We start from the raw sequence: 6,140 nt of genomic DNA on the forward strand, positions 1-6,140 counted from the left end.
AAGTATTTGTGTGGAGTGTAGCCATGTATGGAAGTGAAACATGGACGATAAATAGTTTAGACAAGAAGAGAATAGAAGCTTTCGAATAGTGGTGCTACAGAAGAATGCTGAAGATTAAATGGGTAGAGCACATAACTAATGAGGAGGTATTGAATAGAATTGGGGAGAAGATAAATTTGTGGTACTACTTGACTAGAAGAAGGGATCGGTTGCTAGGACATGTTCTGAGGCATCAAGGGTTCACCAATTTAGTATTGGAAGGCAGCGTGGAGGGTTAAAATCGTAGAGGGAGACCAAGAGATGAATACACTAAGCAGATTCAAAAGGATGTAGATTGCAGTAGGTACTGGAAGATGAAGAAACTTGTACAGGATAGAGTACCATGGAGAGCTGCATCAAACTAGGCTCTGGACTGAAGACCACAACAACAACATCATCATATTTTAGATGTAGAAACACGCTACAGACTTTTATTTATGTCGCACAATTCCTTTTGTTGTTGCGTTAAATCTGACCTGTAATAGTGCAGTAATAAGATCATTGTAAACAAGCGTGGTGAACTGATTTCTGTTTGATTGTGAGTGGGTACAACAGCCGCAGAATTTTCGCATGGAACTCAGTGTATTGTACATGTACATGTTTTGTGACACATTTGTTATTACTTCTTAGAGAAAATATGTTTAAGATTTTTTGACCTATTCTAAATCCGTAAGGATAACTACACTTAGTATCTGAGGATGGGACCCAAGCAAATCTATTGTTTTTTGTGGATATCTGTTGTGTATTCTCGTTTTATGAGGAGTTCTAAATCCTTTAGCATCTCCTGACCTTGAATCTATGAGACATGAAGTGTGGTTTACCAAACCTAATCTGATAATAAAATGAATGTGGTCTACACACACAGTTAACAATATCTTATTTCTCTGGCTTTCAGAATTTTCTAAAACTCATTTATCAGGATTATGATGCGATCAAGACAAAGGAATAGTACTTAAGTCTTCTGGAAATAATACAACAAATATACCAAGTAAAGATAGTTTTTCTTATGCGTACAATGACTCGAAGGAGTTGGGGATTCATAGAAATGTCGCACTTGGCGCAGGAGGAGAGAGCTATAAGAGTCTGATACCCTTCCACGCCATTTTATCATGGTGTCGATTTGAATTGTGCACCAATTAGAAAATGAACAGCTGTGGCTGGTGAACAACAGAGAAAGGTAAATTACGCCAACAATTACGTTATTTAAATAATTTATGAATACACCGAAAAGGAAATGGAAACAAACCAACAATGAAGTCTGTCCAGCTGATTTTTTGTTATTTAGTAGAGTTGAAGATTACTGGATGGAGAGGGAATGAAATAAACAGAAGAATAAAAATCGCCTGGTGTGCTTTCGGTAATACAAAATTGGTACACGTGCATTCAAAAACTCATCTACAATATGGTAACACATGTACAAAATACATTATAGTAACCTTAAATTATTTGGACTTGAAAAAAGTAAAACTGCTTGTGATGATAATTTATTTGGTAAACACATTTTTCCTGAATCAGTTGCAGTTGAAGATCAGTCTAATAGAAACTGCAATCATTTTGTTTAGAAAAGAAATAACTTGACTTGCTAGAAATTAAGCATTTACACCGTGTGGGAAGATTTTATAATATGTAGTGGTTTCCATTCTCGTATTTGGCATAATGCACGTAAACATTTCTATTGTTTTGGCAGAGAGCAATGTTCTGTGAAACAATGCATGTAAGAAAGAAAAAGTATGAGGATGTAGTGGTAAATATTCTCGGCTGCCTTCCCAATGACCCGTTGATGTATAACACAAGTTCGGATAGGGCAAGAACAGATAAATTCGCCATGTCCTTTCTCGATGAATCATCTTGGCATTTGACGTTAACGTTTAGGGAAATCTTAATCTTGATGGCTAGACAGGCATTTGAAATGTGCCTCCGAATTTGAAACCAGTGTGTTGGCCACTTTGGAAGAGAAAAGTTAGACTTTAATTCATCATTGCAACTGAAGGGATTAGACATGGGACATTAGATCAGCTGCGATGCGGATATTATAGATAATCTCAAAATCCACAAGAGACAATTTGAATGACAAATTCAGCAAACCTACACCACTTCACTTAATTGTTTTCATTTCTTGAAAATCTCATAAGTATAAATTAACTACTAATATGACACTTGTTTGGGTAACTAATGATATAAAAATACCATGCACAAGCTGCGAGATAATATGACATACAGTCACAGTCCAGTTACTGATTTTCAACACAGACAGAAGTGGAAAATACTGAAGGGTGTCATCAGATAGATTAAAACTATCCCTTACACCAAGAGAATGGGAAGATCACTCCCAAAAAATTTCAAAAATGTATTTTCCCAGACTGAAAAGACGACAGAGGGATAGAGAAACAATTAAAATCGCTCAAAAGAGGAAAGGCCGCTGGACCTGATGGGATACCAGTTCGATTTTACACAGAGTACGCGAAGCAACTTGCCCCCCTTCTTGCAGCGGTGTAACGTAGGTCTCTAGAAGAGACCTACGTGCTGCGAGTACATAGAAAGAACGATCCCTTATCATTTAGCTACAATATATCAGGTTAGCAACTGGAAGCAGTTAATTCCATAAATTATCTGGGAGTAGGCATTAGGAGTGATTTAAAATGGAATGATCATATAGAGTTGATCGTCGGTAAAGCAGATGCCAGACTGAGATTCATTGGAAGAATCCTAATGACATGCAATCCGAAAACAAAGGAAGTAGGTTACAGTACGCTTGTTCGCCCACTGCTTGAATGCTGCTCAGCAGTGTGGGATCCGTACCAGATAGGGTTGATAGAAGAGAGAGAGAAGATCCAACGGAGATCAGCGCGCTACGTTACAGGATCATTTAGTAATCGCGAAAGCGTTACGGAGATGATAGATAAACTCCAGTGGAAGACTCTGCAGGAGAGACACTCAGTAGCTCGGTACGGACTTTTGTTGAAGTTTCGAGAACATACCTTCACCGAGGAGTCAAGCAGTATATTGCTCCCTCTTACGTATATCTCGCGAAGAGACCATGAGGATAAAATCAGAGAGCTTAGAGCCCACACAGAGGCATACCGACAATCTTTCTTTCCACGACCAATACGAGACTGGAATAGAAGGGAGAACCGATAGAGGTACTCAAGGTACCCTCCGCCACACACTGTCAGGTGGCTTGCGGAGTATGGATGTAGATGTAGATGTAGATGTAGTGTGCGCTGATATGACACTTTCATATGAGCGTACACTCCGCTGCAGAGTCAAAATTTCATTCTGGCAACATCACCTGTCTGTGGCTAGGCCATGCCTCCGTAATACCCTTTCTTCCAGCAATGCTGGTCTTCCACGTTTCGCAGGAGAACTTCTGTGAAATCTGGAAGGTAGGAGACGCGGTACTGGCAGAAGTAAAACTGTGAGAATGGGTCGTCATTCACACGTGGGTGATTCAGTCGGTAAAGGAGTTTCCCACGAAAGGCAAGGGTCCAGCACGCAGTTTAGACCTGCCAGGAAGTATCATATCAGCGCACACTCCGCTACAGGATGAAAATTTCATTCTGGAAAGATCCCCCAGGCTGTGGGTAAGCCGTGTCTCCGCAGTATCCCTTCTTCTCGGAATGCTAGTCTTGCATGCTTCGCAGGAGAGCTTCTGTGAAGTTTGGAAAGTAGGAGACGAGGTACTGGCGGATGTAAAGCTATGAGGACGACTTGTGGGTCGTACTTGGGTGGTTCAGTCGGTAGAGCACTTTCTCGTGAAAGGCAAAGGTCCCGATAGATTTAACCTGCCAGGAAGTTACAAATATATGTTGTTCGGTGAAATAAGTGTCAGAGAAAAGAGTGACAGGTGTATTACATGAATTTTGCGTCATGGATAAATGAAATTGCTAGTGATCTACCACGTTTGTGAGAGATGTTGACACTGAGTTAAATGTGATGGAGGAACTCCTAGGTTTGACCCCAGTACATGGCATGACTGATGATATATTTTCTTGCTTAGAAATTAGAATGACAAACATGATCTTTGTTAGGAAAGACTTTCCTAGATCACAACAAAGCTCCAGCAATGACTGGTCACAAGCCTGGTGTCGTTGACTTGGTGAGATAAAAGTTGAAAGAAGTTGATATTCCGCAGAAAATACCAGCAATACAGTGTGTTCTACATCACATTAGCAAAATGTTTCAAAATAAATGGCGTCACGCATGCAGTTGTAAAGAACTCTTGGTTAGATCACATTACGGATAATAGGTAAGGGCACAGTAGCAAGCCGCGCCAATGACGTCAGAATGAACCCGACCAGCGATCAGTAGCCTGTAATTACCATAGAGCATTATGCTGTGATCGCGTTTGCGAGCGCGTTTACGGCATGTGTCCTCGGAGTATTTTGCTGCGGCATGTCTGAATAAAATCTTCTCGGTTTTCAAGCCGCGTCAATTTCGAACTGACGCTGCTTGAAAACGGCAAAGACTTTATTCGTTGCTTATAGTAGTTGGAATTTTTATTAGTGACTGGCGATTGAATACAAAGTTATGCTGTAATTATCAGTGTACTGAGAGATTTTTAGAGTAAGAGGGTTAAGTGAAAAATAATGGTCTCCTGCACGATCGCCAGTTGTACTAACCACAACAGACAAAAAAGTAAGTTATGAATTAAAGAAGATAGGCTTCATATATTTCCTAAAAAAAAGAAAAGAAATGAAAAAAAAGACGAAACTAAAATGTATAAACGCTTTTAAACGTGCAGATTCGTTTTCAGTTGAAAATGCTTGTGTCCGCTAAATACATTTTACTGATTCGCGTTATGAAAGGGATTTGAAAAGTGAACTGTTGAATGTTCCTTCGAAAGGCAAAGCTGCCGTAAAGAAACTGAACATATTTGATGGGTATATATATTACTAACTAATGAAGAACTGTATATTAGAGAAAACGTAAGCCTTGACAACAAACACTGCTGTGAATGCGACAATGTGTGCTTACGCCACCAGTCGAAATTATGGAAAGAGCAGTAAAAGATTCAGGTAAAAGAATACAGCTTTATAGGATCGTCTGTATCGATGCAGAGCTGAGTTACTGAGATTAAAACATGCTCCAAAAGTGACGGTGGGCTCTTTTACTGACTGTCATAAACAAGTGATTATGAAAGGACGGTATACCAACCGGCCATCTGAAGATATTCTAAAGGCTGCGACTTTACGTTGCCTATCTTATGAAGCGTTATGTTTTGCCAGGGTCGTATTGAAATATTCTCTTCCTAATGAAGCCGCTATTAAGAGAAGGTTTTACTGATTTAAGCCTCAATGTTCTGAAAACTAAATCAAAATTAATAACAAAATTTGAAAATACTTAGTTCTTAGCTGCGATGAAATGAAAGTTAACGCTGATCTATGTTTTGACCAGGCTTAGGACATTATCAGAGGACCACACAACAATGCTCAAGTTATGGCCATCAGAAGTTTGGTAGGAAATTGGATGCTATGCATTTACTATACCTTTGACAAAGCCGTTGCTAAAAACGTGTTGTCTGAAACAATTCAGGTAATAGAAAATGTTCAATTTAAAGTGAGAGCATTTGTGTGTGATCTGGGACCATCAAACAGAAGAGTTATAGAGAATCTAAAAGCTACATTTGATAACTTAGGGATAGAAAATCCATCAAGCCAAAACAGGAAAGTAAGGGTTTTTTGTGGCACGCCTCATGCCTTAAAATTCTTACGGAATCATATGCTTGACTATGGTTATCGATTAAAATCTGGTAGTTTGCTCACAAAATAACCGTTCATTAATGTAGCTGAACTTCAAAACACTTGCGTAGACTTACATTATACCCATACAGTAACTACGGACCATTTGTTTATTGCTGCTATGGAAAGGCAAAACGTAAGGAAACCAGCTCAGTTGTTTTCTCTCACTGTAGCGCAAGCCATTTGTCACAACCTTCCTGAGTTCGGTTGTAAAAGTCATAAGAAATGGATTTGATGTACTGAACTCCAGAACCCCAGTTGATGAATACAAATTAAAAAGTGCAAATGGAAATTTTTACGTCAGAACTGTACGATCTCATTGTCACAATGAGCGAAATAAGCTAACAGGAACCAAACCCACGC

This window comes from Schistocerca nitens, chromosome 3 (genome assembly GCF_023898315.1).
Source record: "Schistocerca nitens isolate TAMUIC-IGC-003100 chromosome 3, iqSchNite1.1, whole genome shotgun sequence".
Lineage (NCBI taxonomy): Eukaryota > Metazoa > Arthropoda > Insecta > Orthoptera > Acrididae > Schistocerca > Schistocerca nitens.